Raw genomic sequence first — 26077 nt, 5'->3', positions numbered from 1 at the left:
GAATATTCTAGAATGCATTTAATCAGGCCCTGGTGACTTGAAGCCATCTAACTTGTCTAAGTAATTTTTAACTCATTCTTTCCCTATTTTAGCCTCTGATCCTAATTCATTTTCATTGGCGTTCACTGTGTTAGACTTTCAGTTGGCTACTAACCTCTTTGGTGAAAACCTGAAACAAAGTCATTTTAGCACTTCTACCATTTTTCCCACTTTCTGTTCTCTTCACTCTCCCCCCCCCCCCCCCCCATTGAGTAACAGGATCACCCTGGCCTTGGTCTTCCTTTTGCTTCAATGTGTCTATGGAATGTTTTTTTTTTGTTACTCTTTCTCTCTGGCTAGTTTTGTATTGTTTTGTGCCTTGGCCTTTCTCATTTTGACTAGTTTGTTTATATTCATCCTTTGTAATTTGACCTAGTTTCTGCTTTTTGTAGGACTTTTTTTTGAGTTTCAAATCATGTAAGATCTTCTGGTTAAGTCAGGATGGCCTCTTGCCATACTTCCTATCTTTCCTATGAAGTGGGATAGTTTTCTCGTGTGCCCTTAATACAGTCTCTCTGAAAAACTGCCAATTCTTGAACTGTTTTTCCCCTTACATTAGCTTCCCATGGGATCTTACCTACAAACTTATATATGATGATTGGCTCTTCAGTCTAGCAGAGAAGAGTATAACACAATGCAGTGGCTGGAAGTTGAAGTTAGACAAATTCACACTGGAAATAGTGTAAACTTTTAACAGTGAGAGTAATTAACCACTGGAGCAATTTACCAAGAGCTGAAGTGGATTCTCAATGACTGGCCTCTTTTTTTTTTTTATTTTTTTAAATGTCCTCTAATTCCAACAGGAAACTATTCCAGGGAAGTTCTGCATCCTGCTTTGTACAGGAAGTCACACTAGATGATCACAACAGTCCCTTCTGGCCTTGGAGTCTATGAAGTCTTTTCAGGGAGAAATTTGCCACGGCTAGTTATGGGATCTGTACTATCAATGTCTGCATAACTTGAGTTTAAAAGCAAACAACTCCATAGTTTTCAGGGTTATAAAGATAATGTTCAAATATAACCAATGTGGTCTTAGACCTGGATCACTTCAGACAGCTCCTGTGTTTTTGACAGCTCACGGTTTCACACCGCTGCTTAAAAAAAGCTAACAAGACTGATCAATTTTATTGCTGCTATTTAAAGCAGTTGACAAAAAGCAAAAATCAAGACTATGATCACTTTTGTGCTGCTGGTCTGGGAAAACTGAACAGCAGCAAAAGTGAGCATTTTACGGAGGCAAGTTGTACTCTACAGAGATTTGCCAGCATAGCTATCTTGGTCAGGATTGTGGAAGATCACACCACTAACTGATATAACAATGCCAATGAAATCCCCTGTGTAGATGCAGCTCAGACTGGCAAGAATCCTTTTGAGAGTAGAGCTTATAAGGTTTGTGGAGGTGGCTAACTATGCCAACAAAAATTCCTTTCGCTGTAGCTGCATTAGGGGGCTTTGCTGGCATAGCTATTCTGGCAAAGACTCGAGTATATGCTAGCCCTGGTGGATAAGAGCAAAAGTGCTGGGGGAATAGTAGAAGAGAGAAGAAAAGAGATACAAAGTTTCCTCTTCCTGCAGCTGTAGGAAGAGTTTCAAACCTTTAAGCCTAAGTCTGATACAAAAGAGTGAACTCCTGAACAAATTCTAAGAACAAACTTTTGGTAGAAATCCTAGTAACCTGCCCCATTGTTGGCAGCTTGTGACAGTGGAGCTCTGGGCCCATTCAGTAGACTCTGGCTATTGGCTCTTGCTGGGGCCAGTCTCTGTTTTGGTTCTATTTATGGGTTTCTAGATGTCTGGTAAATTTTGTAAATAGGGCTTGTCTAGGCTACCATTTAAGTCAGTGTAACTTACGTCACTCAAGGGTGTGAAAATCCACTCCTCTGAGCAACGTGACTTAAAGCAGTGCCCATATGGCACTATTTCGGTGTGAGACACTCTCCCTCCAACATAGCTTCTGCCTCTTGTTTAAGTGTAGTAATTATGCTGATGGGAGAGTGCTGTCCTGTTAGCATAGTGCGTCTTCACCAGATGCACTACAGCGGTGCAGCTGTGCTGAAGTGGCATGATAGTGTAGACTTGCCCATAGTATATGGTTAACCCAATCTCTAATGGCTCTAACTACAGTTAGTGGTTTGGCAACCTTACTAGATACCTATGAGCCATACATTTTTTTTAAAAGGAATGTAAATGGTGTGGTGGAAGAGTACTTACTATTTCTCTAAACTTCTTAGGGGAATCAATTCTGTGAAGGCTACCAGTAGCAGAAATCAAAACTATCTGCCTAGAAAGCATTTGCTTTTTAAGACAGTTGACTCACAAAGCCCATCACTTGAAATTGATAAAACAAATCAGAGTTCTAAACCGGCTTCTCAAGATACAGCACAGGTTTTCCTTTAAAGCTGCAACCCTCTTCCAAATCCTGGACTAGTCGGATGGCTTGGTATCATACTCGTACTTCCAAGTGACTATTCCTCTGGCTTTTGGGATGGTAGTAATCTCATGTTGCTTCAGTAATGAACACGTGACCTAGGAGTAACACCTGTTTCTGCAGGCCGTTCAGTCCTGTTTCCAATGACTGAAGAAAGCTGGCAACCAATAAGGTGGAAACAGGAGGAAAGACTGTAGAAAGGAAAACTTAGTGGGGAGGGGTATAAAATAGGGCTTTCTAACCCTTTCTTGATGAGGCCTGTGAGGAGGAGTAGGTCACTGGGACTAGTCAAGGTGAATCTTCCTGAGGCTTTTTGGAGGACATGATGGCCCTAATTTAAGAAGAGAAACTCCTAGGTTCTGTCTTGTGAATGGCTTATATTCACTGAGCCTATATGAAAATTGTTGCCCCAATGATTCCTTCAGAATGGTTTTCCTCTGGAAACTATTTTTGTATACATAGGGATGTAAGTGCATACTATTTGTAAGCAAGTGGAATTTTTTGTGAACCAAGGTGTAACTTCAGTATAAAGATATAGAATGTTTAAGCAATGATAGATCCATTTTACTGTAACATCCAAACTAAAATACTTCAGGATTTGTGAGCAAAATTCGCCATCTGTAGCAGGATATTCAGTACATCTTACCATCTGTCGTGCTATAATCTTAAACTGTAGCACACAAACATGAAGGGAATGAGGATCCTTTTAAATGAAACTACAAACAGGCCTTTTCAAGAGACCACTAATTTCACTTGTGGAATAGTACCTTAGACTCTATTTTTTTGTATATTCATGGAACCTGTTTTCTCTTCTGGAGATGGTAGGCGTTATTTAGTAACATGCTTATTTTGGATTGGGTCTCAAGTATAGCTTTGTGTGGGTTGTAATGTTCATATTGATTCAGACTGCTGTAAGAAGTCTCTTTATATCAGGTAGTCAGCAGATTATCAGACCTCCTGGGGGATGCTGTGCTGTCTTAAATTTTATCTGTTAATTGCATATATAGATTTGTATCCCAAAAAGGGGTGTGTGCTTGACACTAGAGATGTGATCAGACTGTTTCCACCTAGGGAAATGCTTTCTAATACCCTAACAGTACTGTTGCCCATCATTGTTCTGGAGACCCCACGTACAGGCTTGTGAAACTGTACCTCTGATATCACAGAACTTTGGTAAAAGGTTTAATTACCCTCTCAGCAGGTATAAAATGGTGGTAGAAATCCTACTGGAGAAGTCTACAGACTTGTTTGGATTCCAGTGTTGTCAGTGCTGTATGCATTACTGTGGCTTCCTGCGCTCTTCACAATCTTTGTGAAGCCAAAGATGCGCCATTTCCCTCTGAATGGACCTGTGACAGTGATAGACTGTTGAACCAGTACACTAAGCTGAAAGGTGCACCTACCACAGCTAGAGCTGGATGTACCTGGGCAACAAAAGTCAGGGATGCTTTGTGCTCCCACAATATGGACTTGCATAGGCCAATAGAAGAACAGTACCTTTATGAATGTGCTTGTGGTAGGAAGGGGTTGACTGCTGTATAGTGTACTTATGGATGACCTGACTTATCAAGTGGGGGAGGGAGTTGAATCACAGTATAGATAGCTGCATCAATCCATACATTCCTTAAAGCAAACTGTATTGAGAAAGTGTTTGCATACAAATTTCCACTTGTCCCTGATCCCTTGTTACCTTCATTTGAAATACTTTGTATGATGTGATGTAGTGGTAAAGCTTTTTATTTTAAAAAGGTTTATAATCAACAAACACTTTAACCGGTTGCCAGGCAGGCCAGCTGCCATTACCACACCAAAACATCAGTAACAAACAACTTTTTTTTAAAAAAAGAACAAAGTGCAGGAATAAACACATGGTTTCACTGTTTGAACAAGACAGAAGCCATTTACTGTTGCATGTCCCTGGCCATTCTCCCTTTCTTCTTTTCCTTTGCTGTGCCCTTGGCACCAGGGGTTAGGGGGTAGAGATGCCCACAGGGGAGGAGGGTCGGTATGGAGGACTGCAAGGGGCACAGTTGCCTTGCCCAGCTGCTGATGGGGCCTGATTGCAGGGGTCATTCATCTATGGAGTTGTCCAAGCTGTTCCTGGGCTGCAGCAGAGGGTACTGCGCTAGGGACTTAGGCCATGGTGCAGGTACAGCAGGAACCAGTACTCTTGGAGCCATTAATGATAGCAGCTGCTAAGACAGCTTTCTGCTGAGATTTGTCATCCTCCTGTAACTGCTGTAACTGTTCTAGGAACTGTGAAGCAAAGGTCTGCTCTCATGCTGAAATCCTATCCTCAAGCTGTGCAATCTTTCTGCTTGCCTTTTGCCATGCCCGTCCTCTAGCCATAAGTCCCTCTGTCTTTGGTATTGGAGCTGCTTGTTAGCCCTTTCCAGTACTTCAACCATAAGTTCATCACAAATGCTCCTCTAGGAATGGTCTGAAGTTACGTTGACCCAGGCTTCTGCCGCACTGTGGGCATGCTGTGGAGTTACTGTAACTTGTAGAGGTCAAGGGGCTGGAATAGGACGAGACAGAGGGTCATTGTCTCAAATAGCTCAGTGCAGGAGCACAGAAAAAATACTTGTGGAATTTCAAGGGCACTAAACGTTACTTTCTAAAACCGGATTTCAGAATATTGTGAGAGGGATGTTTCAGACCACAGACACTCCCTGAACACAGTCGGGTTAGTTGCAGCAAAAAATGGCAAGTTAAAAATCACAGCTGCTTTTTTTCCCTACATGCTACAAAAGGCTTCTCTAGCATTTCAGGCATTCCTCATTTTGGAGGACATAAGTTCTCGTGGTTGGCAAAGAAGTTATTCCAAGCTGCTGGTGGGAAAACAGCAGTGCATGCCACAAAGTATTCAAATGTATAGAGAGTGAACAGCACATCTGTGTGTGGAGTAGGGTGGCTAGTTACTGAGGTGGCCCTGGAAAATATGCTTTTTCCCAGAATTGTGGCTACTTCTCTGGAGTTCCTGTTACAGGAAAAGCTTGAAGCTATTAGCCCACAGGATTGGGTTAGAATTTGAGGCAATCAACTGGATGCTGTTTGAGTCCATATGGCTTAGCCTGTTGCATGCAAACACTGTCTGCTGTGCTGTCATCCTGCTTAGCCCCCCTCCTCAGCATGTAGCTGGACAAAATTCAAACCTCCAGTTGTATTTGGGAGAAATTTAATGACCTATGGACTAGATTTGTAAAGATAACCCATTTCTACACCTCCACCCAGAGTTCACTGTTTTCAGATGGCTCATTACACAGTTGAGTGATTACAAACTGGCATGCTTATGGGGATAGCAATGTAAGGTTGCTGTTAAAATAATGTCCTAGTAAAAATGTGCCTTCCTTGTGAAAATTCACTTTTTGAGGAGTGTGTTTTTTTTGTTTACATTGCCCAGTTGCTATTTTGAATTCCGCAGGGCGAGAAGGGACAGTGGCGGAGGGATGCCACAGTGCTGGCATGTAATCCACCATTAGTGGAGAAACACTGCTATCTGGGGCTTGTAATATCTTTTGCAATGGTTCATAGAAAGGAGATCCCTCACATTTCTGTATTAATAAACATTAAAATGGAGCCAAAAACTTACCAAGCTCCAGGCAGCTGCTGCCTGTTTCATTTTTGCTGCCAGTTCCACAGCCGTTCTTTCCTCAGGGTGTGGGGGGAGGGGGATCAAAAAGCTCTTCCAAGTACAGCTCCAGAATGTACTGCAGCTCCTACAGCAAAATCTCCTTTGGGACCAGTGTCACAGAAGAGTCGCTTCACTAGTCTCAGCTGGTGACTGCTGCTGGTTCCCCACAGTTCCAATGCTAGATTCCAAGGGCACTAGATCGCCATCCCGCCTGATTAGGTCATCGTGCACTGCTGTTGACGCTGCACTCAGTGCAGTGCCCAGCACTTGGTCAAACACATCATAAAACGGGTATAATGTCAGCAGGTTGTCCAAGGTGTGCTTCTGGTTCCTGGTTTTCCAGTATTCTGTCTTGAGCTGTTTAATCTGCGCTCTGCACTGGTCACTGATGTGGTAAATTTCCAGTGTTGCTGGCTTCTTCGTTGCTTGCTGGTATGTGTGGTCATTAGTGGTAGTCTCGCTAAAATCTATTATTATTGCTTGCCTCGCATCAGAGATTAATCAATATCGGGCTGTGTTCCCATGACCATGAAGCAGCGTGCTTTGCAAAGGACTTTTCTGGTCAGTGTCCATTGCAGATTTAGAAGATTCTCCCAAAATGTGTTCGCAACTCGCTGGGCAGAATAAATGGAAGGGTTAAATACAGATTTGCTAAGCTGCTGTACTACAAAAAGGGGATTGCTTCTGTCCCCTGGGAGGGGGGAAGAGGACCAAGGAAGAGGGCCCATGCGATTATAGCATACTTCTGGTGGACTCCCAGGATCAAGTGGGGAGGTCTGCATCTACCCTGCAGAGTGATAGGGCTTGAACCCTGGGTCTCTGCTTGACTCAGGCTTGAACCCTCTAACCTTGTGGAGTCCTAGGACCCTGGATCTGAGTCAGAGATTTGTGTGTGGTTGGAAAGGGCATTTGTGCTCAAGCCTGAGCCTTATCCTGAGCCCAGGCTTACATTGCAACATAGCTATACTCCTGTAGGCTGCAACTCCAGCTGCTAACCTGAGTTAAAAGCAGATTTGCTGTCTCTTCACTGTTTTAACTCATTAGCTAACCTGAATTAAGAACACACTTCCCCTCCATGTAGCCATACTCTGATAAGAACCACAAGATGACACATTTATCCGATTTGGGTAAGAGGACTACCATCTGAGAGGGTAAACACAGATCAGAAAAGGGACAGGTATCTTCTCACAAACATGACAGCACCCTATATTTAAAATTTGTTTTCAAGGTGATATGCAAAGAATTTTTTTAAAATAGGCTTATCTGTTTAGTCTAAAGGTGACTTGTTAGAGTAATTTTTTGTTGTGTTACCTGGATCAGTCATTGAAGTTTATGTGTTAATATTCCTCCCTTCTCCCCCGCTAAATCTTCTCATCTCTCCATTGCTTAGTTTTCACTCAGGTTTTACGGTGGTAGCATTTCACTGGCTCTCCGTCATAGTCTTCTGGGCCAGACAAGATCTGCATCTTTAATGTAAAATAAGTAGTTAGGTTTTCACAAAAAAAAAAATCCTTTCAGGCCACCTTCATACAAAAGGACATAGGCTAACTCCTTTTTCCTTTAAGGGCTATTCCTGAATAATGCCATGTGTAGACAAACCTTAATAGATCTCAGTGTTTACTGAGTGTAAGTAAAGAAAAACTTGTATGAATTCAGGAAGACATAAGCTCATTTTCTTCCCCTGCCCTTCCCTCCGAACCTTTGTGCATCCACAGCTCCCATTAACTGCAATTGCATTTGTGTGTTCAAGGGTAGGAAAGATGGTTCAGTGGATAGAGCACTGACCTGAGACTCAGAGATTTAGGTTTAATTCCTAGCTCAGCCACAGACCTGTTACATGAGTTCAATAGATTTGCTTAATGTACCCGGTCTCTCAGTGTTCCATTTCACAAATGGGGATAATTGAGCAATTTATGTAGCTAAATGCTTTTTACTTTCTTTGCTTTGAGCATGCTTCTTTAGTGTAGCTCAGCATCATTGGAATGATGTTATAATCCAGTTTCACTAGCTTGTTACCATTGTGGAGTAAGTTAAAGATTAAAAAAACCTAGGAAATTAGTGCACAACTCTGAAAACAGGTAAGATTGCCACACATAATGTGACTGACATACAACCATAAAAACTAGGATATGAAAAATTAAACCACCTAATGGTACATGCCCTCCACAGGTATGTGCCATGCCATTACTGCAGTCAATACACTAATTGTCACTATAGGGATACCAGTCTTGCATATCTTTTATCATGCTACCCACTCCCCTCATAATAAATTACTACACAAAACAGTAACACCTAATAGTGTTGGGAAGGAGTAGTTTGGTTAAGGTGTATGCAAGAAGGTGGGTTGAGAGGGCAGAGAAAGGTGGTGGCTTATGGTACGATGGGTGGGGTAGTAGGTTGTGTTCTGTTAAGTGTCGGCTTTTTTGGTTTTTGTCATACTGGGTATGTGTTTCTACCTTACCCATTTCACAACAGCTTATTGGGTTTTAGTTAAAACAGGACTAAGAACTTGTCTGCAGGGGGGAATAGCTATTCTGTGCTAGCTCCCTATGCAGACACTCTTATCCTGCACTAAAGCCAGCATACTCCTATAATGTAGACACAGACTATGCCAACAGAACAGGTTTTTTCCATCTGTGGGAGTAGTGGCTCCTTGGACAAAGTTAGCTATGTCAATGGAAGCATTCCTTTGTCAACATAGCTAAATCTGTATTGGGGGTTATGTTGTCATAACTGTTAATCGCATGTAGCTTTTTTTTTGCATCCCTCACTGATGTCACTGCGTTAACGTAATTTAAGCATAGACCTAACCTAAGGGTCTTCTGTGTGGTTTAGCTTAATCAAGGAGGACTGGTTAAATAACATTTTAATTGCTTTAGTTAGGGAAGTGCTAAACAGGTTAAAATTTCAATAATGAATCTGATGTAGAACAGATGTAATGATACTCAATAAGATGAAAATGACTGAACTAAATAATAGCCACCCTTGCTGGATTCAGAACTAAATAAAAACCCATCCGACTTAGCTGTCCAGTTATAACCCTCTCAGATGTATGTGTACATGGATATTTGTGTCCATATAAAAATCCCCACAGTACAACAGTAACACCACGATGGCTATGCCCATGGTTTCAGTACAGGTAATGTTGACATTTTACATTTATATCTCAGATGGAAAGAAAAGAGATGACAGGGGAAGGAGTAATAGAGGTGTGCACAGAGCCCCTGTCAGGGAGGATGGGGGACCCTGTTTTGGGGGGGAAAGGAACAAGAGGGACAATAGAGCCCCTGGTCTGTGGTGGAGGAATTGTGAGGAGTACATAGTGCCCCTTGCATGGAGAGGATTTTGTGGGGGGAGGGAGGCACGCAAAGGACATTTGTGGGAAGGGTAATGGATAGGGCCCTACCATATTCACAGCTGTGAAAAATGCATCATGGACCATGAAATCTGGTCTTGTGTACTTTTATCCTATAATATGCAGATTTCACGGGAGACTAGCATTTCTCAAACTGGGGGGACCCAAAAAAGGATTTTTTTTCGTGGTGGTGGGGGGGAGGGTCGCACAGTTATTGTAGGAGGTTGTGGTATTGCCACCCTTACTTCTGCGCTGCCTTCAGAGCTGGGTGGCCAGAGAGCGGTGGCAGCTGGCTTCCAGCTCTGAAGTCGGTACCCCACCAGTAGCAGTGCAGCAATACCATACCATGCTGCCCTTACTTCTGCCCTGCTGCCTTCAGTTGGGTTAGGACCCCTACAGTTACAACACCATGAAATTTCATATTTAAATATCTGAAATAATGAAATTTTCTATTTTTAAAATTCTGTGACCCTGAAATTCACCAAAATGGACCATGAATTTGGTAAGGCCCTATGAATAAAGCTTGCTGCTAGGTAAGTGGCAAGGAGATGCTGGGTCTCCTTTTTGAGAGGCACTTCAGCATTGACTCATGTATTTCCAGCAATATAGAGTTGTGTGTGTTAGCTTAGATATTAGACAATTCTTAGGGCTTATCTACACATGAAAGTTAACTCTGATTAGGGTAGGGTGTGCATTTAAAGTGAAGTAGCTGTTTCTGGTAGTCTCCATGCATAGAGGCATTTAGTGTTCCCACAGAGGGCTTGTCTAAGCTTATGGTGGTGCAGCTGCAGTGCTTAGTGAAGACGCTACCTATGCCGATGGGAGAGCTTCTGCCATTGGCATAGGTACTCCACTTCCCTGTGAAGCGGTAGCTATGTCAACAGGAGAAGCCCTTCCCTCGACGTAGCACTGTCTACATGAGGAGTTGGGTTGGTATAACTGCATTTCTGAAGGGTGTGAATTTTTCACACCCCTTAGCATCATAATTATACCATCATAAGTTGGTAGCATAGACCAAGCCTCACTTTTAAACTGTTGTTGGTTCCTTTAAAGTGACCTGAAAAGGAAAAGAACATTTAGCTTGTGCTGCCTTTGCTGCTTCATGGGGTATAAAAACCTGAATGGTGTTTGGATCCCTGTTTTTCTTATCTTTTGGATTTCTTGGATGAATCATTGACCGGAAGCTTCCTCAGCTTTTAGGTGAATGGGTAGGGGTGTTTGAACCTTTTACAAAGAACTTTTCTCCCACAATTTGTCTATAACAATTTTTTGTTCAAGGCTGTCTGTCGGAATAAAAATCGCTTCTCTCAATCCTTGGTGCTTTAAAAAATTATAACCAAACTCAAAAACGACTAGTTCTCTAGTCACCTGTAGTCTTCTAGGGTAGAGAAGACTTGAATTTCTGATGTGAAATAAAGTAGAAAAACTTATTTTGGGGCTTTGTAAAACTTAATTTTTAAGCAAGAGTACAATTCCAGTTCCTTTTTCGTTATCTTCAAAATAAGCTTTTTAGGTTTTCCACTTTCTCACTGCATTAGTTGGACCACTGTCCATTTTGGATGAAATTTTTTTTTGATAAAAGGGTATTTGTAAAAGTACCTAGTCTGATTTGAAGACATCTGAATTAATACACAACAATATGCACACTGCAGCTGTGCCTCCCTGCCAGATTTCTGGCAAGGAGTGTGTGTTTTCAAAAGGGGGACACTTGGGTCAGATGGCACCTTATTATAAATCCTGTTTTAGAGAAAGTTTTTAGACTTAGCCATTAAGACTGTCTTTTAAAAAAACCCAAAAACCTCTGGATGCCATCTGACAAATATTTCTCTGCAGAGCTTGAAGCCCCAAAACTGCAGGCTTGTGCCTGTGCATGTGATCTGGAAAGTAGATGTACTATTAAAAGAACATCACTAGCCCTGTGACCTACTGAACACCCCAACCTGTGGCTCCAGAGCCACGTGTGGCTCTTCAGAAGTTAATATGCGGCTCCTTGTCTAGGTACTGACTCCAGGGCTGGAGCTACAGGCACCAACTTTCCAGTGTGCTAGGGGGTGCTGTCTGCTCAACCCTTGGCTCTGACACAAGCCTTGCCCCCACTCCACCCCTTTCTGCACCCTCCCCTGAGCCTGCCGTGCCCTCACTCCTCCCCCTCCCCACTAGAGCCTCCTGCACACCATGAAACAGCTGATTGGGAGGGATGGGGAGGCGCTGATAGGTGCGGCTGCTGGTGGGTGGGAGGCACTGGAAGCTGGAGTGGGGGGGGAAGAGAAGCTGTTGGGGGTGCTGCTGACTTATTACTGTGGCTCTTTTGGCAAATGTACACTGGTAAATTCTCAGGCTCAGGCTGGCCATCCCTGCCCTAAACTTCCATGGTAGTGGAGGGTGCTTATTGCTTTTGCAGGTGGCAGTCAATATCTTCCAAGGTCAGGTCCGTAAAGTAACATTTTACACATTTCATGTGTGTTTTTTTTTTAAAAAAAAAAAGGGGGGGGGAGGGTACAGGTGGGGGAACTAGCAAATTCTCTGAACTTCATTTGTCAACAAATCCAATTATCACTATTTTGTTGATTTGTGACAAAGTAATTGCAAGTCACACAGTTGCCACCTTAATTTTGATCAGTTTGCTTTTGATTTTTTTTCTCCTGCACTTTCCTTACATCATCTTCTGATACTTTGTTCTATGTAATCTGTCTTCAACATCTCTTTATTCCTTTTCCATTCTTATACTTGCTTTCCCTTCACTGCTTGCTCAAGACTATGGCTGTGCTGTTTATGCATCAATTTGAAATGCACTAGTCAGTTTCACTCTTTTTACTTCTGCTAGGCCACAGGAAAGTGACCTATTAGGGAATAGAATAGGTTCCAAACACTTCACTCTAATTATAAACTCATTGTGTGAGTTTTTAAACAATGCAGGATACCTGCAGTACCAAGCTCAAGTTAAACATTTTGTCGCCAAATAAATGTAAAACCAATACTTCCTCTTCAAACTAAATATTCTTTTAAATATCCGATTTAAAGCAAGCGTTTTAAAAACAAACAAAAAACCCTACTCTTTCCATTGCTTGTTTTCTCTCATTAGAGAGCATTATTATAATTCTTTGAGAGGTGTTAACAAACATGTGGACAAGGGTGGACCAGTGGATATAGTATACTTGGACTTTCAGAAAGCCTTTGACAAGGTCCCCCACCAAAGGCTCTTGAGCAAAGTTAAGCAGTCATGAGATTAGAGGAGGGTTCTCTCATGGATCAGTAAGTGGTTAAAAGATATGAAACAAAGGGTAGGAATAAATGGTCAGTTTTCACAATGGAGAGAGGTAAATAGAGGTGGCAAAGTTTGCAGATGATACAAAATTACTCAAGATAAGTCCAAAGCTGATTGCAAAGAGTTACAAATGGATCTCACTAAACTGGGTGGGTGGGCAACAAAATGGCAGATGAAATTCAGTGTTGATAAATGCGAAGTAATGCACATTGGAAAACATAATCCCAACTATACATACAAAATGATGGGTTTCAGAGTAGCAGCCGTGTTAGTCTGTATCCGCAAAAAGAAAATAAATGCTCAGATAAATTCGTTAGTCTCTAAGGTGCCACAAGTACTCCTTTTCTTTATACAAAATGATGGGGTCTAAATGAGCTGTTACCACTCAAGAACGAGATCTTGGAGACATGGTGGATAGTTCTCTGAAAACATCTGCTCAATTTGCAACAGCAGTCAAGAAAAAAAGCTAACAATGTTAGAAACCATTAGGAAAGGGATAGATAATAAGACAGAAATATCATAATGCCACTATATGAAGCCATGGTATGACTGCAACTTGAGTATTCCATGCAGTTCTGGTCACCCTGTCTCAAAAAAGAGATATAAGAATTGGGAAAAGTACACAGAAGGGCAACAAACATGAATAGGGGAATGGAATAACTTCCATATGAGGAGAGACTAAAAAGTGGAAAAGAGATGAACAAGGGAGGATATGGTAGAGGTCTATAAAGTGAATAGGGAAGTGTTACCCCTTCACATAACACACAGAACTGGGGGGAGGAGGGGTCACCCAATGAAACTGTCAGGCAGCATGTTTAAAACAAACATAAGGAAGTACTACTACACACAATACAATCAACCTGTGGAACTTGTTGCCAGGGGGTGGTGTTAAATCCAAAACTACAAATGGCTTCAGAAAAGAATTAGATGCTTATTAGCTAAGATGGTCAGGGACAACCCCATGCGCTGTATCCCTAAACCTCTGACTTCCAGAAGCTGGGACTGGACAACAGAATGAATCACTTGCTAAATTGCTCTATTCCGTTCATTCCCTCTGAAGCATGTGGCATTGGCTTCTGTTGGAAGACACAGTACTGGGCTAATGGACCATTGTTCTGACCCAGCATGGCCGTTCTTAATATGCATGGAGATGGTTCTGACTGTGCACACCATTATTAACTAAGGCTACCTTCACCTTTGAACTTGACCTATACAAGATCTAGTTAAGCCTTGTCTACATGGTGTGGTTTTTATCTGGGTATAGGCTGCTGGGGGCGGGAGAGCCAGATTTGCATTCTATCTATGCTAGGCATTTGCATTAGTGTAGCTATTCTGATGGGTAAAAACCCATTGTAGACCATGTCTTTGACTCCAGGAGACACTACTGAATACAGATGCTGTTACCACATAGTTCCTTTCCCTTCTCTTGGTCATCATTTGATTAAGTGATTGGAAAATGTATGACACTCAGAAATGAAGGTTTAAAGAGGGAGGAACAGATACTTAACCTTAGTGTAATATTTTGACAGTAGTTTTTTTGACTGCCTTCGGTATAAGTGCCTGTTCCATACCTTCAAGACTATTTTAGTAACTAATTGTTTTCATACTGTGAAGCCTTGGGTCTTTATGCTACATTTCTCAGTGTAAACGAATTGGAAATAGTGGATTTTAGTTCTAAAACTTGGTGCGTAAGATACAAAATATTTTGGCATTTAGAACTGGCTACCTTTTCTGATAAAATTTTGATATAACCTCTTGTACACCTTAACTTCTAAATATATTTAAAAGTCCTTGCTTGCTCACCAAGTTCAGAAGACGGAACTGTTAAAATGCTTTATGGGTTATTTTGTAGTATCTTTCTCTAGGCTGATATGCCTGTTGGCATTATTAAAGGGGGCCTACAAAAGATTTAAAGGTTTTCATAATGAAAATTCCAAAAAATCCTGCTCATACTTGACCAAAGAATATTAAGATTGTAAGGTCAGAATGTCTGTGTCTTTGCAGGAGGACTACTTAGGGCTCTTGTGAGAGTTCTCATTTTAATGAAAGGGACAGAAGTGGTTAAAACTTCAGTAATACCTCCTTTAACAAAGTTAGGCGTGAACATCAGTTTAAGAACACCAGTTTGCTTCTGTTTTAAAACATTCCTTTCCTCTCCACTTGGTGAGTTTTCAGCTTTTCTTTTTCTTAATTGCACTACTTCCCTAGTTACCATAAAAATCAGGTCTTATCTGACCTGGTAGTCGTAAATTAAAACACAACAAAACAGGGGAAACATCTTTGAGACTGCTATTATGTCATAAAGAAAAGTGGACAAGGTTATACTTTCCCTGTTGCATGTCAATTTTGACATTCCTTCACGTCTTGTCAAGATTGCTAAAAGCAAAAATGATTGATGGTTGTGATGTCATATCTGAAAGGGATAGGTCATCCTCAGATTTGCTTCTGTGAAAATGTAAGTTAGTTTCCCTAGCACTCTCACTAACAGCCCAGTGCTTCCAACAATTCTTGATATCTGGCTTGCTCTCTGTTCCCTACAGCTCATAGAAGCAGATCAAAGTCTTGGAGCTCTGTGCTCTGGCCATGCCCCCTCAAGCTTCTGCTTCTTGCTTCCAGTTTCTCTGCCTCTGTGGTAGCACGTGGACAGCAGTTTTTACAGATCTCACCTTGACATCTGTCAAAGGGTTTTTTGTCAAAATTTTGGACAGAGGTGAGCACTCTTCTCCTTCCCAGTCCTTCCTTCCCCGGACCAGTTTTTTAGCTGGGTGTTGAAAAAACCCTGGAGTCTCAGCTGTCATGCCTCCCTGCTGGCTCCTCTGCACCTTCTAGGTATGGTAGGGCAGCCAGAAAAGCACTGAATGAAATCCAAATGGTGCTCCATCTGGGAGACTGCCCTCCCAGGCTTGGCAGACAATAAGTTTTTTGCCCAGCTACCCAACATCCATAACAGCTGCAACTCCGTTTTGGGGAAAAATGGACCAGGAGTCTTTGGGCAGAGCAGGGGGAGACTCCAAGGACAAGGGGGACTCCAGTCAGCTGATGTAGGAGTTCCTATGGGCCCCTGGAGAATATAGGGCAGACTTGCGGAGTCACAAATTCCCCACTACTCAGTCCTAAAATGGGTCCTGAACATCCTGGGAAAAGAAGCAGAATTCATAAGAATGCTCACTCCTTTCCAATTTGGTCAGGACAGCTCTGAAAGCGTATTCCCCTAGGAAGGGGAAAGGGACTAGGAGGTGAGGCTCCAAAGAGATCTCGTAAGAGGACTTCAGGCCCTCAACAAGGCTAACTGCAAAAAACCTCACCCGAGCTGGTGGAGAGCTTGTATGCTCTAAGTGAGCTAAAAAAAAGCTAAAAAAACAGAGAGCAAAAAAAGGGAAGAAAGTGTAAAAGATCCAGAAGGTATGAGTCCTCTGACTCCTTTTTATCCTGTACAGAGGATGGTGAATTGTCAGGGTCTGACTCCAATCAGGACTGGAAAGACTCGGAAGTTTTTTTTCCCTCCACCCCCGCTGAGAAGTTCGAGGCTGTGTGCAACAAGGTTGTATCCATTGTTCAGATTCATCACTAGCCTGAACAAAATCCCAAGAGCAAGCCTGAGCAAGCTTCTCCCCTCAAAATCCTCCCCTGAGGTAATGGGGGATTCCCTTACACTCCTCCATTGAGGAAGTAATTAGGGATGAATGGGATAACAGACAAAGGCAAGCACATTGACACACATGATCCTAGCTTCTGTAGGATCCAGGACCACAAAGTCCTAATTACTGAGATACCCAGGGATAATGCTGCCATACGTAACCATATATTTAGCCAGGAAATCTCCTCAAAAGGGGAGTTTTGTCCTAAGAACCCCACAAATAAGAAAAGAGGCCAGTTTCAAAAAAGACTGAGGGCTCCTCAGCCTCCATCAGGGCACCCCTCGCAGCTACTTGCTTTGCCAGGGACATCTCTCTCCTGGCTGGAAATCTGAGTTCTCAGGGATCATGCTGACTTTGGCTATCTTTTTTAAAGAAAGTTTCCCTGCCAACAACATTTGTTGTGATGCCTCAATGGATGTGATGAGATTCTCAGCCAAAGCCATGACTTCTAGCTCAGTGACCAGGTGCCACCAGTAGCTTTGTCCCTGAAAGATGAATAGCCACTCTAGCAGGTGTTGTGCTCTGCCAAATTAAAGGGAGCCGTGCTTTTTTGGAGAGAGGCTAGCCAATGCTGCAAAATCTAGACTGTCCCTTCCACACCATGCCTTTGAGAATGTGCAGACTGGCCTTTAGACAAGTGTTCCTTTCAGCCTTCATCCTCGTACAAATACCAGTGAAGGGACAGCATGTTCTCCAGAGGAAAAAATGTAGTACTTTGGTTTGGGAGGAAACCCCCAAGGAAACTCTGCTCTCCCAAGCCTCTTTTATGTGAAAGGCCACAGTGGTCTCCACCTAGAGCTGAAGCTTGGGGGCAGGATTTCCCATTTCCTGGAGTAACGTGTTGCTTTGACCATGGACCAGTGGGTCAGGGAGGCAGTTAATCTGGTATAATCCCTTGAGTTACAGGTGCCAGCCCATACATTTTTTTCTCCAGTCCTGTATCTTGAATGACCCTATAAAGCACAATCTAATCAAGAAAGATTTCTCACTTGCTGGATATGGGAATAATCGCCTTCCCTCTGGAGAGAGATCCTTGTGGTTCTACTCCATCTTCAGAAGCATACAGGGGGAATTAGAACGGTTCTAGATCTCAAAAGACTCAAATGAAGAAAAGAGTTCTGGATGGGAGTCCTAACATCTATTGTGTCATCCCTGACCCAGGGGGATTTTGTGATTTTTACTGGATCTGGGGGATGCATACCTCCACATCCCTATCGGACTGTGCTATCACTGGTTCCTAAGGTTTGCCTATAGCAGGAAGCATTGTCAATATCAGATGCTTCCATTCAGCTTGTCCTTGGCCCTCAGGGTCTTTACAAAGATAATCTTGGTAATAATACCAAGACTCATGTCACAGGGGATTCATTTGTACTGCTTCCTGATATCTTAATCAGAGCTCCATCCCCAAAAACTGCACACAGAGCTACGTACCTGACTTTGAATCTCCTGTAGGTCCATGGCTTTATTGTCCACGTGAAGAAGAGCTCCTTGATTCATTCCACCCAAATAACTCTTGGGGAGTGGACATAGACCCCTCAATTGTATGGATAAATCCATCTCAAAAGAGGTTCCAGAAGATTAAAGATCTCCTCTTACCGTTTTGGAATTGCAAGAGGCCTATTACTGCACTGATCTTCAACTGCTAGGCCTCCTAGTTTCATGCATACAGATGGCTCCATGGATGCAACCATACATCATACATACTTTTGCGGCTTCATCTTAAAGGTATGGGACTACTCTTTTTTGGAATGTGTGAAAGATAAGTGAGATTTCTGGTCCAGGTGATCAGTTCCTTAAAATGGTGGTCAGCCATGACATTTGTCAAGGGCCTGCCCATATGTGTTCCAGAATTTGTGATCCTCACAATTGACACTAGCCTGGAAGGCTGGAGAGCACACCTGGGGTCCCACACAGCTCAAGGCATCTGGAACCTGGAGAAAAGGATCCACAGCAGAAACCGCCTATAACCAAGAGCAGTCAGGCTGGTACTGCAAAGGCTGCAGTCCAGTCGGAAGGGGAGCCACATCCTGATTCAGTCCGATAACATGAGCTTTGTTGCATATGTAAACAACCAGGAAGGAACAAGAACCACAGGACTACACCATAAAGTAATGGCGTTCATACAATAGGTGGAGCATTCTCTCCTCACCTTCACATAACAGGAGACCTGAAGATGGTGGTGAAGAGCTCAACAGGCACAAGGTGAACTCTGAGGGGTGCCTGAATCAAGAAGGCTTTGAGTTGACCATCCAATCATTTGGCCTGTCCTCAACTGACCTATTTGCAAATCCCATAGCTGTTAGAGACCAAAGTACTTCTTCACTAAGGAAGTGGTTCCCCAGATCGATGCAAATAGATGCCCTATCACACAGATGGGCATAAGGCGACGTGTCTGTGTGTGTGCCATCCTTCCTGTTAGGGAAAGTGGTCCAGAAAATAAAACCATAACAGATTACAGTAACATTGATACCACATTGTCTGAAGAGACCCTGATTTTTGAACTTAGAGCTGAAATTGGGACTGCCATTACAGCCCCCAAAGATTCAGGACATCTCATAAGGTCTTCTGCTTCATCTGTATATGAACTGGCTGCATCGAATAGCATGCCTAACAAAAGGGAAGTGCAGTATTGTTGGGTCTGTCCTCCAAAGTCATTAGAACACTTCTTTCTTCTAGAAGAAAATCTGCCTTGAAAGCATACTCCTTTTTCTGGTCCAAGTTTTGCAAATGGTGACAGGAACATAAAGCAAATCATAGAAATCCAGGAATTCCATCTATCTTGGATTTTCTCTCTTAAGGCTTCAACAGAGATCTCCAACCTAGCACCATTGGATGTCAGGTGTCTGCTTTTTTGTTCATCCAAACTTGCTTTCTAATAGCCATCACATCCTCCGGCTGAGTGTCAGAGCAGGCAATATGCTCTATTTAGTGTGTGTTTCATAAGAACAAAGTGGTGGTCAGCATCATTTATCCTGAAGATGAACTCTTGTTTCCACTATTCCCAAGAGATGGTTCTACCTTCATTCTGTCCAAGGCCACAGCATCTCACTGAGGAAAGATGGCACACCTTAGATGTTAAAGGGCTCTGAAAATTTACCTCAGAGTCCGTAAGGAAAGTGAGGTCCCTGTTTGTATCCTTCCATTCAAAATGCCAAGGAATCAGAATTTCCAAATCCTCTACTGCGAGATGGATTAGACAATGCACTGTGAAAGAGTAAAAGGCATTGGAGATTCCAGTTCCAGAATGTGTCAGGGCACACTCCATGTGATTCCTGGAGACCTCTTGAGCAGAAAGAGCTAATGCATCCATTGTGGGAAATTTTGTAAGGCAGCCACTTGGTCAAATGCTACCATTTTTGTCAAAGCACTACAAAGTGGACTTCCTGTGTTCTGCAGAGGTATCCTTTTGGTAGGAAGGTACTACATGTAAGTGACCTGGAAATTGTTTTGCCTTTGGAGCAAATATTATAGATGGGGAGGGATACTGTTTTTCCTTTCGTTTTCTGATCTTTTCTATAACCATCTCGACATCTGCTTGCTACTTACCAGTGGTCAAGAATTGTGGGAGATCCTGGGCTGCAGAATGGAAAATTTCTAACTGATTTCCTTTCTGCTAGCAGTCTCTCCCACAATTCTTCCCACCCCTGGATGGCTCATCAGTCAAGAGTCGAGTATTAAGTGAAATTGTTACCATAAGACCATCTTCCTTGGTCTACTGTACATTACTTTATCTCTAGAATATTTGGTAATGATAGGCAGGTTTTACAGTTTTTAGAATAACTCACCTGGAAGCAAGCAGGAGTTGAGGGGGCCAGCCAGACCATGCAGCTCCAAAATGTTGATCTGCCTGCAGGAGCTGCAGAGAGAGGAAAGCAGCCCAGATATCCAGAATTGTGGGTGATGCTGCTAACAAAGGAAATTATTGGTAAGAAATTTTCCATTTGTCACTTTGAGGCACAAGCAGGTGAGCCTTGTTCTGAGACCAGCTGCTGGTGCCTCAGTGTCTGTATTCCTTTGAGTGGCAAACTAAGAACTCTCCCAATTTTAAGGACTGGTCACTTAGGAGACCTAGCTTACACCAGTTTCACTAAATCTGTTTTAAAACCTGGTTTTTGTTCAGTGCAAGTCTGTGTGGCCACCCTTACTTCATAATAAGTGGCTAAAATTGATTTGTCCAACTTTAGGTGAACTAACTTTTGCCACTTTTGTTTTATTCTGAAGTGCCCATGCAGACTTGTGCCAAAATAATTAAATCTCTTAATGTGCATCTCTTTATTTTCATGTAAGTTTGTGTAGATCAGCACTTAGTATAATAGATTCTCAAACAGTCATGATAGAGCAAGACCATAAAAAAAGGGAGAAAATATTGCTCTGCTCCCTAAATCTGAGGGAGTGCAGGCAGGTGAGTATAAATTCAGTTAGATGAGATCCTCAAATACACATAACTGCAGGTATTGACCAAATTTTTCCCTTTTTGAAGGTAAACAGCAGTGTCTTAAATATATAGTCTTCAATCACAGAGGGTCAAAACTGTTTAAGATAGTTACATATACCCACAACGATATGAAGAATGCCCAAATTCTTGTTCAAAACTGGAGATGGCAGGGAAAAGGGGGAATGTTGAACAGACTAGAAACAGCCACAAAAGCTTTCTTCTAAAATTGTTCAAAAGACCATCTATGTAAAAAATATGACTTATGGGATCAGGTTCAGTTTCTTCCAAACAAGTCTCCTCCCTCCCTCTCTTCCTTCATATTCTCAATCCCCAGTAGCTCAGAACCTTTATGTTGTTACTGCTATTTGAGCTGTTTAATGGAAACCTGTTAACATTATGAAATTATAAAATGTCTTGTTTTTTTCTTATAGGAAGAAATCTACTTCATCTTAACCTAATTCAGTCCTGCTAATCTGCTAATATTGTAGATTGAAAGATTTTGCTGTTGCCAGGATATCCTGTAATGGGCAAGGAGCCACGGAGAATACAAATCGTTTTGTTTTCTTAACTTTTTTAAAACTTTTGTTAACAGGTAAGAAACATTGCTATTAAATTTCATCTGTAGGGACAACTTCTCTCCCTTCTCTCCCCTCCTGCCACCATAAGGCATCGGTTTAAACATTTGGTGGTTCCTAAGTGCTTTACTCTGTCATCTTCTCTCTCCCTGATACCTCTCCCCTTCAGAAAGGCTTGCTTACATTATTTTTGTAGGACTCAACTGTTTTCCTTTAGCTATTTTTCCCTTTTTGCAGTTTCTCGTCTGTAGCCAAGCCCTTCCTTCTTTCCTTTGCAGCTTTCTTCAAGTCATTTTTCTCTTTTTCTTCCTAGTTGGCTGTTTTCCTTTGTATCCTGTACCACTGTCACCACTACCACATCTGGATGACCCCTCTTCACGTTGTCACAAATGTAGCATTGTGATGATCTTACTATTGGTTTTACAATGGACATTTTAAACTATTTGGGTTTGTGCTAGGAAGTTTCACAGCTGCCACCGGTATCTGGCATGGGGTACTGAGACTGTTAATGCAGATCCAGTTTTTTTTTACTCTGTTTTGTTGTCCCCCTTCCTAATCATGAGGTATTTGTTTTAAACTAAGCTAGGGATAGTGCTCAAGTTTGGGGGAAATTTGGGGACTTCAGGAAGGTCATTTGAATCTCTTTCAAAGCAGGGGGAGCGGGACGGAATTACCATCTTCTGATCCAGTAGTGTAGGGAGCGCCAGTAAATCTATATTTTTAAAACAGCCCATCTTAAAAAGTCAGTTGTTCTTTGACTTCAGTTGAGAACACAAGGCCCACGTTTCAGTATTGTATAATCAAATCCTTTACTAGTGCTTTTGCTATTGGTTCTATCACAGAAGAAATGGTAGCAATCCAGCATTCACAGCATCCGTTCTCTCTGTGCTGGAAGGAATTGTTTCTGAACAAATGTGTTCATGGATTGATGCACATAATTGTGGACAACAGACTTTTTCCATCAGAGGGTCTTGCTCTCAACATTTGAAACAATAGTGATATTCCAGTCTACTTCTGCATCTGAATTCACTTTTTGCAGCAACCTGTACATACTCTAAACTGAGACCGACAAATTGTAAAATTATTTGTGCTTAGCTATACAGTCTCACACCTCTAAAACATAAATGAACAGTCTGCTTAGCAGAAGCCACTGTGATACAAACAATATAGTCTACTAATGGGATTAAAGTATTAGGTGGTGGGAAAGCAAAAATGTTCTAAACCTAGCAAAAAGCATTTCTTAAACCAATAGATATCATAAGTTTTTTGTTGTTGTTGTTGTTGTTACTAGTGAACCAGCCATGTTCACATCTGGAGTGGGTGATTCAGTTTTTATTTACACTTGCGTTTAAATTAAGAGTCCTAACTAATCCAGCATCTTTACCAGTAGCTTGAAGATACAGGTGTGGAGTGGGGGAATTAACAAGGAGACATTTGATTCTTGTCTCAAAACTCATATTGTAATTTCATTGATAACTTTAATAGCGAAGACAAGCTAGATTATTACAGCTAGTTATATAATTTAGGTATCCACTACTTTTGTTAGTAAATATTAACTAGTTTGGACTGTTTGTATACTTACTAGGTCAGAGCAGTGTATATTTGGGGGCTTCAACAATAAGTCTTAATGTGGGTCTGTATACACTTATGCAAAGTTGTGATCTAGCTAGAACAGGGGTGGCCAACCTGAGCCTGAGAAGGAGCTAGAATTTACCAATGTACATTGCCAAAGAGCCACAGTAATACATCAGCAGCCCCCATCAGCTCCCCACTCCCAGCACCTCCCACCCACCGGCAGCCCTGCCCTCTACTCCGGGTTCCAGCCCAGGGCCCTGTGGATTACAGTCGTCTACAGTGGCTCCTGTAACAGCTGCGTGACAGCTACAACTCCCTGGGCTACTTCACCATGGCCTCCTCCCAACATCTTTATTCTCACCACAGGACCTTCCTCCTGATGTCTGATAACGCTTGTACTTCTCAGTCTTCCAGTAGTATGCCTTCTCACTCTCAGCTTCTTGCTCCCAGCTCCTCACATGCACCACAAACTGAAGTGAGCTCCTTTTTAAAACCCAGATGCCCTGATTAGCCTGCCTTAATTGATTCTAGCAGCTTCTTGATTGGCTGCAGGTGTTCTAATCAGCCTGTCTGCCTTAATTGTTTCCAGAAAGTTCCTGATTGTTCTGGAACCTTCCCTGTTACCTTACCCAGCGAAAAGGGACCTACTTAACCTGGGGCTAATATATCTGCCTTCTTATCACTCTCCTGTAGCCATCTAGCCCGACCCTGTCACATTACCCAGAAGCCTTAATATGATTTTTGAAACAAATTTTCCCTTTTTACATAAAAAACCAATGCTATGGTCAGTTTTTATATCACTTAAGAAATTTGGACTAAAAGCAAAGAAATGAATAGCTTCAGTAAACATGCTACACCGGGGTGGGCAAACTACAGCCTGTGGGCCGGATCTGGCCCACCAGCCATTTTAATCCAGCTCTCGAGCACCTGCTGGGGAGGAGGGTTGGGGGCCGCTCCACATGGCTCCCGGAAGCAGGGACATGGTGGTCCTCCAGCTCCTACGCATAGGGGCAGCCAGGGGGCTTCGCTCTGGACACTGCCCCCACCCCAGGCGCTGTCCCTGGAGCTCCCATTGGCAGGGAACCGCAGCCAATGGGAGCTGCAGGGGTGGAGCCTATGGGTGGGGCAGGGTGCAGAGCTGCTTGGCTGCTCCTCCTCATAGGAGCCCGAGAAGGGACAAGCTGCTGCTTTCGGGAGTCGCTTGAGGTAAGCGCTGCCCCAGTCCTGTTGCCCCAGTCCTGTCCTCCGAACCCCTCGGTCCCAGCCCAGAGCACCCTCCTTCACCGCAAACTCCTCATCCCCAGCCTCATCCCAGAGCCCTTCAGCCCCCCTGCACCCCACTCCCCAGCCCAGAGCACCGTCCCGCACCCTGAGCTCCTCATGTCTTGCCCCAACCTGGAGCCCCCACCTCCAACCAGACCTCCTCACCCTCTTCTGCACCCCAACCTCAATTTTGGGAGCATTCATTGCCAGCCATACAACTTCTATTCCCAGATGTGGCCCTTGGGCCAAAAAGTTTGCCTACCCCTGTGCTACACCTATCAAGTATAAAGAAGTGCATACTTCAGGGGGTCAGAATTGTGTTGTGATGGATTTGTAGGTGTATTGTTTTTACTTGGATTTTGGTTGTCGGTATTTCCATTTAAGGGATAGTTAACTGTGAAATTCAATTACTTAAGATAGAATTTTTGGTAAAGTAATTGTTGTTTCTTGAATGTAAAATAATCTCTATGTATGGACTTGAAAAGTTATGGAATTTTGAGTTTTGTAGTCAGTTGACATTCATGAAAGTAGCATTTATTTTTGGGTCATAGTTTAATTAGTGATGACTTGACAGAATATGCATTTCTAAATGCATTGTTAATGTTTGTGGGCGTTGTAACTCGTAATCAACAATTCAATTTCTTTGTTTTTTAAGTATGGTGGGTAAGGACATATGTCCTCTTATGGCCTTAGCTGGTAATTCAAATGAAGTTTCACTGGATTTTTTGGAAGCTTCTGGTGGCATTTGCATAGAACTTTTTTTGCATCTTGGGTGACTCATACTTAGTTTAAAGGCGTGATGGGCACTGGCCAAAAAACACTGAATGCTGGAAATCCGTATCCATATTACCCTGTAGACCTCAAAATTGCTGTAGGAGAGTGGGGAATCTGTCAGTGAAAATGTACTGATTATAGACAGCATTACCCCAGTGTCCTTACTGAAAAACTTGGTCATGAGTGGCAGTTGTAGAATGTATTCTCTGGCTTTTTCTTTTCAGTCAGCTTTACTAATAAGCATTTATCTAATTTTCAAATTATATCCATTGAAAATCTGATTATGCTTGCTCTTAAAAATTTTCTCACAAGCCGGTTCAAAACATATCATCTGCTTAATAAGCATTTATCACTGTGCTATCTAATTACTGTTAATGGATTTTAAATACAGTGAGGCTGCCCAGCATTAGGGAGTAAAATGTACTTATGGAGAATCTTGATGTGATACATCATTGGGCTGGCAAAGAGACATAAAGATGTAAAACTTTTTGAAAAGGAGCTGCTTTATACATCTCTCTAACTTAATATATTCAGAAATGTCAGTTCAAATTCTAGTTGATGAAAACCCATTCAGATTTTTGGGGGGTAATGAGAGAGGGGGACAACTTCCTTTACAATAGGACACAGATTGTAACCTTAACTCAGTAAAAGCTGCTGCATCTCCAGAATATCCTGCAACCTTCTTTAGGTATCCAGTAATGAAGTTCGTCTCCTCTCCACCTCTGTGGCCTCTTCTGTCCCACCTGTGGGCTGTTTGAAAGTTATCTGCACTCAGTTGTGCTAGCAGTCATGTTTTCCTCAGCTAGTTGGTCTGCAAGGAGGGTAAGAGCCTCCTGCCCTCAGCTAGAGGAGATGATTCTTTAGTCCATGAGGTGGGGTCTGTCAGTTAGTAGTAAGTTCCAGTGTCTAGCCTGACAGGTGGCAGGTTGTTTCATGCACACCTGTGAGTGTGTTGGGGGCGGGGAGGAATTTGTATGACATCTTGTACCATAAGATAAGTAGTTGTGTGATCATACAAGACTACTGTAATGCATATGTATTAGTGTTGAATGTGCAACCGTAGATTTCACACTTCCTGACTCATGAACTTGTAGCC

The 26077-nt window shown here is 42.5% G+C and overlaps 1 protein-coding gene across 15 annotated transcripts in view; it reads left to right on the top strand.

Moving 5' to 3' along the window:
• The window catches only part of PPP6R3 (protein phosphatase 6 regulatory subunit 3), a 138379-nt gene that overhangs the window by 14643 nt on the left and 97659 nt on the right, over nt 1–26077 (top strand). For 14 of the 15 annotated variants that reach the window (XM_073347074.2, XM_073347073.2, XM_073347071.2 and 11 more), the window contains exon 2: nt 21226–21386. The exons of the other annotated variant lie outside the window; for it this stretch is intronic. The gene's annotated coding sequence lies outside the window, so the exon portion shown is untranslated. The remainder of the gene's footprint in view (nt 1–21225; nt 21387–26077) is intronic. 15 annotated transcript variants of the gene reach the window in all.

The sequence above is a fragment of the Lepidochelys kempii genome, chromosome 6 (genome assembly GCF_965140285.1).
Source record: "Lepidochelys kempii isolate rLepKem1 chromosome 6, rLepKem1.hap1, whole genome shotgun sequence".
Lineage (NCBI taxonomy): Eukaryota > Metazoa > Chordata > Testudines > Cheloniidae > Lepidochelys > Lepidochelys kempii.
This window is presented reverse-complemented; position numbering and strand designations above follow the sequence as displayed.